This window comes from Crocodylus porosus, unplaced genomic scaffold (assembly GCF_001723895.1).
Source record: "Crocodylus porosus isolate Cpor-Errol unplaced genomic scaffold, CroPor_comp1, whole genome shotgun sequence".
NCBI classification, from domain to species: domain Eukaryota; kingdom Metazoa; phylum Chordata; order Crocodylia; family Crocodylidae; genus Crocodylus; species Crocodylus porosus.
In genome coordinates this window covers 131,352,232-131,364,236 of record NW_017728931.1, presented here as the reverse complement: position 1 = coordinate 131,364,236, position 12,005 = coordinate 131,352,232, and positions in this window count along the sequence as shown.

The window sequence follows — 12,005 nt, the reverse complement described above, 5'->3', positions numbered from 1 at the left end:
TACAACTTCACTATTTAAAGTTATCTGTAGTACTCACAATAAAAACATGAGCAGTTATTTATTGCCATGCAAGGAAACGTCAGTGAATTTCTAGGTGGGAGTCTAAATCTCTTTAAAATTCACTTGAATGAGGGGGTTTAATTCTTTTGAGATTCTCTGAAAAGCATATCCCTAAATTGTAGGACTTGCCTGAGCTGACTGTGTTGGGTGCTACAAAGAGTGTTTATTGCAGCTAGATAAAGAGTATTCTTTTGGCTCAGATTCAGATAGATTTGAAAAGTATGATTTTTCTTGGAAGAAAAATGAATCCTTTAATTGTTTTATCCTGCCACCACAGCACAACTACTGATTTACAACAGCATGAAGTCAAGTTTTCCACTGCATACTATATGGGAAAATCTTATGGCAACATAATGTGTAAATGAGGATAAGCAGAATTTGTTTGCTTTCCTTCCTGCTTGTATATACAAAGATGACTCCTGCAGTATTTTTTCTATACTGGACAGTGCACAGCAGAGGTTCTTCATAGTGATGCTTATATTACAAGTGATGATTTCTACTCATTTTCTATTAATAAAAGAGGCAATTTGCATTGTCTAGGGGCCAGGGACAACCATCAGTCAAATTGCCACCAACATCTCCCTGCATGTTTGGCAGTGGAAGGCAGCATGAACTCATAGATGAGGCACCATAAAATGTCTGCCAGGAAGACACTGTGAATCAGCATTACCCTTTACTCAACTAGCACTAGGCTTTCTGGGCAACACTAAGTCTCTGAGCTTCCTGGATGAGCTGAGCAGATGTATCCCTCATCAGGCCAAATTTCTGTCACCAGAACCTAAAATTTTCAGTCTCTCCTACCTAGTTCTTCTGTAGTGGTGCATGTGCAAAAGATAGAAAGCAAATAGCCATAACGAACCTTCAACATGCATGCTCTTATTTTTGCCTACATGTCCCTTTTACCTCTGGCTAACTTCCTGGTAGTTGTCCACATCTCTCCTACTACTTAGAACAAGTAGATAATAGTTGGAGTAAAGTGTTGTGTTTTTGTTAGTTTTCAATCTTATGAGTTCCTGATTTTCATAGAATGGTTTCAGGAAAGAATTGTATGTACTTGCTATTGGCTTGGTCTTTAAGGCTAAGTACAGACAGTCAAAAAGTCTGAGGCTCAGTTGATTCAGTCTTTGCAGGTTAGTCTAAGCTGCAAAGATTAAACCAATAGGCAAATGAATAAACATTCACTTTTGATTCAGGAAATGCAGCCACATGCCTGAAGTGGCTCAGGCCAGAAGCCAGGGGTGCTAGAGCACAGATCTCTGCCATGTAGCCAGCATGGGCTGTGTCTTGTCTTCCTCTTCCTCCTGTCCCCAAGAACTCTGGGATTTGCAGCCCACAATCACAGCAGCAGGACTGTCCAGGGATGCTCATCATTTCTTCTTCCTACTGCCAGGTGCCTCTGGAATTTGTAGTACAGCTGCAGCTGGTAGTAAGTTTCAGTACATTTACTAGCAAGGTAGCTCTGTGCTCAGGGGAAGGTGGATTTAACCCCCCTCCCTGGCCCCAGACCCCAGCTGGGATTTGCTGGCGGGTGGAGGAGGGCTCAGTCCCTGCCTTCTTCCCTCCTGCCAAACCTTCTCTGTTGGAGCAGACAGCTGGTGGACTGTGATTTAACTTGAACCAGGAAGGGGTCTGGGACAAAAGTTTCATAAACCGGTTTGACCCAAATCAGTTAAGTCTAATACTACATTCAACCAGGTTTATCTTAAACCAGTTTCGGCCATTTTGAAATTGGTTTATGTGCACTGAGCTTCTGTTCTTTTACAATTTAAACCAGTTTGTGGTGACTTAAGCCAGTTTGTGTATAACTTCTCTATCTAACCTAAATCTGTAGACAACCAAAACTCCATTGGTTGTAATGAGAAATCTGTGGATTAAAAACAGTGGAACAAAATTTACTCACAAGTGTGCCAGTGTCTCTTCTGAAACTGCATGAGAGCTTAGTCCAGTTTCATAAGTAGTGGAGCAGAACTTGGCCACTGGCATGAACAGTAGACTCCCACTGATCTGGTTTTGTGTGCACACTCAACTTTTCCATCAAATGGTCACTCTAGCACTTACTGGCCGTGCCTGCATGTTCATTAATGCACAGTGGTTACTGTACATTTAGTTCAGTACTTGCTTAATGAAGCACTAACTAAATGTGCATTAACTAGAGTGACTGCTCAGTAGCACTGGTGCATGGCTTTTTGGTGATGCTTACTGCATAGTAATGTATTAGCACAGTTTTTGCCCAGCATGATACTGCACAGTGTTATTAGGCGACTGCATATTAAGCTTTTCAGGTAGACCCACCCACTGTTGTACAATTACTTTACTGCTGTAGAACAAGTGTCAAAAATATGGGCTGCAAGCCATATTTGGCCTGCAAAACCATTCCATCCAGACTACCAATAGATCCCTCTTTAGGCTGAGGAGATTGTTGAATCCAAGACCCTCATTTGGCTGGGTGACGTGGTGGATTCAACATCATGTCATCATCAACAGCCCCTCAATATGTGGAGGGCAGGAAAATCATCAGTCAATCCAGAGGTGGCTGAGGAGGCCAATCCTAGATCCCCATGTTTGACTGAAGACATAGCAAGTAGTTCTGGGAAGAGGAAGTGGGCATGGTAACATCAGGTCACAGCTCTTCCATATTCTCTCTCTTATCTCTCCATCTCTGGTGGGAGGTGGGGACAGTTCTCATCATTAATAGCTGTCCTCTGATCATCACAATGGCAGTTGTGGCCGAAGAGGATATTTCCCAATGGCAAAGCTGGTGGATGAAGATGACAATAATCACAACCACTGCCTTGTGGACTGCCTCAGGAGAGGTGAAGGCTAAGGGAGTAAACCCTGAAAAAATTATGGAGTGGAGCCCCTAAGGTGGGTGATTATTCAGTCTTCATTCTGGCCGTTTCTATAACTCTTCCAGCTCTACTTCATATTAGTTCAACCTTTCCAGTACATACATCGGAAAAGTCAAAAGGGTGATTCTGATGGTTGGGCAGCTCTTGATCACCAAGCAAGTGTCCAGGCTTTTGCACCCTGAAGAAGTTACTCCAGCTTCCCCAATGCGTTGAAACAAACAGGAGTCAAAAGTTACCAGTTATAAGCCATGGATCAACTGGTGTACATCCAGGTGCTAGGGGTTGTCCCCAGTGGTGGGAGAGGTCATTGCATCTCATTGGAAAACTACCACCCACATCAAGCTGTGCAGTCCCCAGCCAATAAGGTATTTTCCCACCACAGCCCGTTGCTTCAATGGGCACTTGTGCCTTAGAGATTCAACTTGAAAGCAGACTGCATCACCAGCTACTACAAAAAATGCAAGGCAAATATTTCAATCCTAAAGACTGGAAGTTGGAATATATTTACAATGACCCAGGTACATCCAACAACCTCCAAACCATTGAGATGCAAACAAAACTGAAGTCATTGATGCAAAACTGCAATCACTGATGCAGAACTGTTGAGACTGAATGTCAATATTGTCGTTTTACAAGAGACCATACTACTGGGCACTAGCTGCCTGAAAAAGAACGACACCTTTTTCTGGTGTGATAAACAGCCCAAAGAAATCAGAGAGCATAGTGTTGGCTTTTCAGTCAGAAATAAGCTGCTATTTGCAATAGAACTGGCAATAGCAGAGATGGTTTGTTCTGAATCCTGAAGAAGATTGGCTGCCCTCCTAAACTCCTGAGTATCATCAAGTCCTTCCATATTGGTATCCATGGAATGGTGCAGCTTGATGGATCATGTTTAAAAGAATTTGAAATCTAGAGTGGTTTTAAACATGGCTGTGTCCTAGATCGAATGCTTTTTGGGAATTTCTTCACTGTCTTACTCAAATATGCATTCAGTGGCTGTTCAGAAGGATTACAAATGTCTGATAGGAAACTCTTTAACTTTGCTCATCTGCAAGCAAAAATGAAAACCCAAGAAGTCTCATGGATTTCTCATGTTTGTGACAATTTCAATCTGAACATTAACCTAAAAAATAAAGTAGTCATGGGTCAACAAGTTGACCACCCACCTGAAGTTAGAATAAATGATGAAAACCTGGAAGTGGTTGAAAATTCACTTGGTTGGGATCCACCATCTTGCAAAATCTTGGCTTAGAAGCCAAAATTAATGCTTAAATTAGGAAGCCAAGCAACACCCTAGCTAAACTTCAAAAGAGAGTTTGGGAAAGCAGAGCACTCTGTTGACAAAAATGTCCATCCAGAGCACTTGCATACTTAGCTCTTTGTTTGTATGACAGTGAAACATGAACTTCTTATGCTAAGGAAGAAAGAAAACTGAACGGTTTCCATCTTCAATATCTCTACTGTATCCTGGGCATAACACAGCATGACAAAATCTCCAACTTCACTGTTATGGAATGGGCCAACTTATCCAGTATGTTAATGCTCCTGAGACAGAGACGCCTCCATTGGTTAGGACATGTGAACCATATGGAAAATAGTCAGATCCCCAAGGACATACTCTATGGTGAGCTGGCCACTGGCAAACATCAAATTGGATGACCCAAATTCCATTTTGTTGATGTTTACAAGAAAGACCTCCATGAGCTGCACATCAATGGCCAGCACTGGGAATCAATTACTTTGGACCACTCCAAGTGCAAAGCCACTGTGAAGCCTACATCGCTTTGAGATGGAGATAGTCAATGAAGACATCAGAGGCAGGCAAGATAAAACAGTACTCTGCCTGCCACTGCAAGCTCAACTGAGTTTGTATGTGCAACTTGCCAGAGGGTCTGCTTGCTGTGCATCAGACTCCTCAGCCACTCAAGAAGCTGTGGTGGTACCGGGTAACCCATGAAAGGCACAATCTCCATGGTCTCCCAAGACTGATGGCTGCTAGTGATGATCTCTGCACCTTGAAGTGAATTTGCTCCAAGTGATCAATACCATGTTGTTCATCACAGCACCACTGGGGGAAATTCACTGCTTGTCCCTCCCAAGTATTGATGTTAATATTGCACTTCTTCAGATTGGCCTTCAAGGTGTCCTTGAATCTCTTCCTTTGCCTGCCTTTAGAGTGGCAACTATCATTGAGTTGGGAGTATAGGACCTGTTTCAGCACCCACTTGTCAGGCATCCTTATGATGTGTTCTGTCCAGTGCAACTGATTTCTTACAATCCTGGCTTTAATGCTGGTAGAGTTTGCTCATCTGTCCTTATAGTCCATGTGGAGAATTTTCTGAAGACAGCACTGATAGTAATGTTCCAAAGCTTTCAGGTGTTTCCAATATGTCATCCAGGTTCCATACCTGTTACAGGAGGATAGAAATAACAACAATCAGGTAGTCAAAAAATTTGAGTTGTGATGTCATGCTCATTGAAGACATGATTTTGGAGACATCCATAGGTAGAGCTGGCAGATTTTATCTGCGGTTCAATATGGTCTTCTATATTTACCTTTCAGGAAAGGTGGCTAGGTAAAAGAAATGCTTAATTTTCTCCAAAGGCTGTCCTATAATTGAGTATGTGGAGAAGCAGTTGGTTGGCTTTGGTGGATTGGTAAAGTATGTCGATTTTTGTGACGTTGACTGTGAGTCCAACATTTCATATACTTCACAGGAGCAATCAAATAACCTGGAGCTCTTCAACTGGGAGGGCACACACAACAAAATCATTAGTGTATTAAATATTAATAATGGCAGTGTTGGTTATCTTGCATTTGCAGTATAACCAGTTGATCTTCAGAAGAGATTCGTATCCATATGATACTGGTTGTTTACTCAGGATGGAAGCCCATTAGCAATAAGATGCTGAATAGCTGAATATAAGTGGGAAAAGTGTTGGTGCAATCACACACCCTTGCTTGTCTCCAGTAATAATAATGGATGGGGTTGTTCCCTAGGCCAGTTGCTGTCATGTCATCATGAATGAGTCTGGTGATAAGAAGTTTGATGGGCATCCAGATCTCATCAGGATCTTCCATAGGACATTTCTGTTGATTGATTCAAAGGCCTTAGAGGCAGGTCAATGAAGGCCTTGTAAAGATCTGTGTTGCTCACAGCATATCTACAACTGTCTAGCAACAAAAAAATATTGATTATACCTCTGAGTGATCTGAAACCACACGGAGACTCAGGCAGAGTCTTCTCAGCGACAGAGTCTATTGAGGAGAATGCAGGTGAGGATCTTCTCAGCTATGGACAGGAATACAATACCATGATAATTGCTGTGATCTGTTCCGTTTCCTTTCTTTAATCTGGTAATGATTTTGGCATCTGTCAAGTCACTGGGAATCTGTTTCTGTTGTCATATATTCTAGAATAACAATGCGTAGTTGGCAAGAGAGCTGCTTTCCACCTTGCTTATAAATTTCAGATGGTATTCTATCAGGAGCACATGCATTGTTGTTCTTTATCTACTGAAATGACCTCTTTCAACACCTCTTGATAAGTTGGTGGATCTGCAAGGTAGGCCTTAATGGGGAGTTGTGATATGGCTTGATTTGCATTGTCTTTGACTTCAGAATCTTGGGTCAGAAGCTTTAGAAAGTGGTCCTTCCATCATGGATTAATGGTAAAACTACCTTAAAAATTGTTTTTTTTTTCCATCCTTGGACCTCAGAAGAGCTGTTTCTTGCATACTTGGCCCATGAATAGCTGCAGTTGCACTGAAAAAAAAACTGTATATGTTGCAGCTGTCAGCAAACCTTTGAATCTCTTTTACTTTCTCCTCTCACCACTTGTTCCTTTTGCTCTCAAATCTTCCTGTAGCTCTGGACTTTAATGTGGCAATAACTGTTTTGCTTCTGTTAAGAGTTTATGTTATTCGGCCAAGCTTAATGAGAACTTGAATTTCCCTTTCGTTCTTCTCATGGAGAAGACTATTTATATGCCTCAGAGATGGCTTTCTTAATACTCTCCCACTGCTTAATGGTGTCAATATCATCAGGGAAGTTGGAGAGTTTCTCACTGAGGAACTGCTAGAGACGATTGCTTTAGCAAGTTCTTGTAAGCACTCAATCCTGAACCTCTTCTTCGATGACTTCTGTTGTCAGGTGCCAGTGTTTTGAATGGCGCGCTTCCATTTCTTGTTTTGGAACAATAAGGAGTTCATGATGATAATAAGACCCCCCTTTTCTTTTCTTTTCCCCACCCCCTTTTCTTTTCATATGTTTCATTCGTATTTTATATAACAGCAGGGGCTTTGGGCTATTACGTAAGGGATGGACAAATGGAAAAAGGAAGTGATGCCAAAGCCAAGGAAGGCATCACTTCCTTCTCCTGGATAGTAAAAGAAAAGAATGAGCCCTGGTTAGGTCTTTGGAAGAACTTATTTAAGAGCGTGGTAGGCTCTGGATCCTGAGTGGATGGAGTGCTGCCCTGGCTCAAGAGCCTAAACTCCAGAGGGATGGAAGTTCCAAAATCCCTCCACCTCATCTTTACCTTTCACTGTGGGCTTCCTTTGTCAGTATTTAGGTTATTTGGATTGCCTTTATGACGCACTTAACTCTTCCTATAAACTCTATAGGGAGCCTGGACTCATCAGTCTGGGTTTTAGTCCCTACTCTCAGGTCCAGGCACCTAAAGGTTAAGTGCATGCAACACTAACCTGGTAGACATCTACATCCTTTATAGAAATGAATCCTTTATACCTAAGAAATAGCAATGGTTTTGTATGAAATATTTGCTGATTTTGGGGAATGATGATTTTCTTTAGCTTGTTGTTCAATTGAAATCTTTTGAAGCACCTTATGAATTCTCACTGCATTCATTTCCTTTGGTGACACTGTACTTGCTTCTTAAGCTTCACAATAATTTGCAGCCTTCGTGTTTCTGCAGTGACATCAGTTTGACTTTTAAAGAAAACAGGGCTGCAAATGACCTCATCTGCAAAATTAAAACAATGATTAAACTTCTCACGTGAAAGGGTCTCATTCAGAAAATATTTGCACAGTCTTTATTCAGAAAAGTGCTGTGTTTTTTTTTATAGTTATCTTCCAAAGGAATCCACATGTGATTCATGGGATTTCTATTTGCTTGACACTCATATTGCCAGTCTTACCTTTATGGATAACCTTCTCCTAAAGCTCAGTTCTGACCTTTCTTTGAAAGAAGTAAATTACTTGAAAAAACATGTGCCTTTGCACTGAAAGGAAGTTTCTTAGTTAACTCAGTATGAAGGAGGAAGCATTCTCTAGTAATTAAGGACCGGATCTGACTCCCACTGAAGACAGCAGTAGAAATGATCAGCCTCCTCACCCCAGGAAATGCTGCCTAATTGAAGCTTGTCACAGGAACATGCCAATTTTGATGACACTTTAATTAGGAAAAGTTTCTCCAGTTCATCGTCTGTGTTACTTCAACATACCTGATGTGGAGAAGAGACTTGAGCCACAGTTTCTTACATCGAAGGTTAGTTCCATAATCCTCAGGCTGCTTGGTGGTGGACTCAATTTTTGTCAGACTTTGAAAGTTCATGGTTTTAGCCCAATGTCCAACAGGAAAACTTTTTTAACATCTCTCATTTTCATAGACAAAATCTATTCCTCACCAAGCTCCAAACAAGATAGGGTTTTTTTTTTCCTCCCCATTTACTTATATGGTATCACAGGTTCTCCAAGGGAGCACTTGCCAGGATATGTTCTTCTGGAGTATCTCCTGAAGCGAGGCCAAACATAGTTTTTAGGTAGGTAAGCCCTGTCTTGGTTTCCAAGACCTTTTATTTTGGTCCTGCCGCCTCCCACCCACATCAGAAAGTTACCATCTGGCTTAGTTCCTAGGGAAAGACTTTACTTCTTGAGGAGATAGAGTGCATCTGAAGTAGTATGTAGCAAAGCAGTCAGCTATTTTTAAACAAAAACAGTATTTATTGGACAGCAGCAGTAGACGAGGCAGAGTCTTTACACCCCAAAGCTCAAGCCATTTTTGCCATGAGGTCTGCATCCAGTAGACTCCAGACAAGCATGTTGCTGATGCCAGGGAGGCACCTGGGGAAAGGACAGTGCAAAGAGATGGCCTTGAGAAAGAAAACTCTCAGAGATAAGGGAAAGGAAAGATAGAGAAGTTGCATGAGTGCAGCTTGACAGACTTCAAAGAGAACAGCTGTGGCTGCTTTTCCTGACAGAGTCTGCTGAAGCTTTGGGGCACAAGGACTCTGCCTGCCTGTAACAAAGAGCCAGAGGCTTCTGTTACTTTAAGGGTGAAAGAGCAGCAGGCAGAGCCTCAGGAAGGGGAAGCTGCCCATTATGAGCTGCCAAGGAACAGGTACCTAGGGATTTACCTATTACAAGCCATTATGAGAGCAGAAGCCAGCAGCAGTAAGTTTTCCTGGGGCTGAGCTTGCAAGCTAAATCAGGAAACACCTGCAGGAGCTCAGGGAGTCACATGGTCAAAATGGGACACGGCTTCCAACCATATAAACCCAGGGCTTGAGCTAGAGCCATCAATCTGGCTTTGGGAGCTGGTTAAGGAAAGAGCTCCAGCGGAGTTCATGGCTGATACCTGTATGGTCCTTGGGGAATGATGCAGGCACAATGCTGCTGACTTGCAGGGGAATGGGACTCAGGGTAAGGGGGATCTGAGTGATGCAGTCAAGGAGCTGGGATTTGGGCTTAGACCCAACTGGGGAGTCGTGTTATAGCCAGAGGGCTTATTTTTGGGTTAGAGTTTTACACTGGGGGTTTGGGTAGGACTAGAAATGGGTAGTTTTAGAGGTCCCATTAGTGCTCAGGGGGCTTGGGGGAGGCAAATGGCCACCTTGAGCCCTGCCCAGAGTCAGGCTTAAGGTGCAGGCAGGAGGCCAAGGAACTGCAGCATGGCCTAAGAAAGGCAGACATGATACTAGAGAGCCCAGAAAGGGGCAGAGTGTAGGGCCAAGGGTCTGACAAGGGCAAAGGGTTAAGAGCCTGTGAGCGGCCAATGGGACTAGGGCTCCCAGAGCCTGGGCAGGGTAGAGATAGAGATCCTGAAGGGCAGGATAAAGGGCTGGAGTCCAGGAGCCAGGTCTAAGACAGTGGGCCTTGGCTAAAAGACCAGCTAGAGGAAAGGGGTGGAAGCTGGGAAGGCCAGAGCCCTAACAGGGCAGTGAAGGCCTGAAGTGGCTTGCTGGATTTAGAAGCAAGTGTCCAACTGAATGGGTGATGTCTGCATGGCATGGCTGTAGAGGAGGTATGGAAGCTGTGATTAGTCCATAAGGCAACAGGTGCTCTGAGGTATGTGCAGGCCAGGAGGACCCACTTAACAAAAGAAATTGGTGTGACCAGCATAATCAAAAAGAAAGGATGGTCTGGTGGGAATCAACTAGGGTTCACCCTAAGACCTGTGGACAGCCTCCCTTTTTCAATTTCTTAATATGAACAAGGCATGGCAGGAAAAGAATAAAGGGAGGGTATCTTAAGAGATTGAGATTGCTGGGGTAGGAACCATATGGCCACCAGTGGGCATCACGGTTGCCCCTGGGGCTCAGTCCTGTTACACTGCCATACTGCCATACTGCTGTTGTCCAATAAACCTTGCTTTTGTTTAAGAGAAGCTCTTTGGTTTTGATGTTCCATTACTCATTAATAGAGCACTTAGGCAAATCTCTCAAATCAGGATCCAATATAATAAAACCCGCTCTTTCCCCATGCACAAGCTAGTAAGAGAAACTGAGGCATGGAACATTATTATAACATGAACACATTCAAACCAGAAATATTGCAGAAAAACTCAGAACCAAAACACAGATCATAGTTTATCATGTAAGATAACTAGACGAGGATCTTATTTAAGTACTGAGCTGCAGGACTTCTGGATTCTATTCCGAATTTGCTGCTGTGACCTTTGTATGACCGTTCACAAGCCCTTTTATCTTCTCTGTGCTTCAGTTCACCACCTGTAAAGCTGATGCAATGTCTTATAGGAATAAGACACATTATCTTTTACAAATATGTTCAAATATACATTGTTTTCCAGCCTAGCTATTAGTTGATAGCTCTTTGCACTGAACACAGTCTCCTCCAGGATCATGGGCTATCAAAGAACATGGTCTTGGCGAGGCCCTTCCATTGGCTGCACTGATGATTTATGGGAGTAATTTCAGTAAACAGGACTGGGCAAAAGCCAATAAAAAGGGATAGACAGAAGAAAGCTGTAGTCCAAGGAATAAGGCCAGGAATCAAACTATAGTGAAGAGAAGATGCAGGAGTAACTGAAGAGGTGAAAACGATGGAGGCCTTGTGGAATTAGAATTGTGAAGCAAGCTTTCATACTGAATGAAATGTGCCAGCGGGACAGGGAAATGCTATCATACACTGTCAAACTGGGTCACTTTTTCCTATGATTTGTATGGTAAAGTTGCAATTTCTAAGTTGGAGATACTAACAAATAGGGCAATTTCTATTAAAGACTGCATGGTAATCTTCCTCTTCCCCAAAAAATTAAAAAAAAAAAGAAAATCTTTGGCCGTGTGTAGATATAATGAGAGGTGTGTGTGTACAACACTTTTAAGTGAGCTAAATGCTTTTGCACTGCTTTAATGGTGTCAGTGTTTGCACACCTCAGTGGCGTATTGCACATTAATTCCAGCTGTTATAGGGAATTTGGCAGCATAATGTTCCTTAAATGACTTGGGACACAGCAAACTAAAACTCTATTGAGGAGTTTTAGTTTGCTGCTCCTACAGCCGTGGACCGAAGCACCAGGCTCTGTGCAGCATCACGGCTCTGCAGGAAGTCCTCTGATTTTTTTTTTTCCTTTCCGCACTGGAGCCTGCCTGCCTGAGCTACTTGGGGCCTGGTGCTTCCCTTCATGGCTGCAGTGCCCCCCAGGACCACCCAGGCTAGGTGCCTGTGGGCGGATGCCACCTGGGGGGTGGGGGGAGGGGGCGCCACTGCCGGGGAGGGAAGCACCAGCCCTCCCACAGCCCACTGGCAGCTCGCCTTCCCCTCCCCACCGGAGTGGCAGGTAAGTCAGTGAGATGTGTGCACAACGCGGGGGTTTAATGAGCCCTAAATTGAAG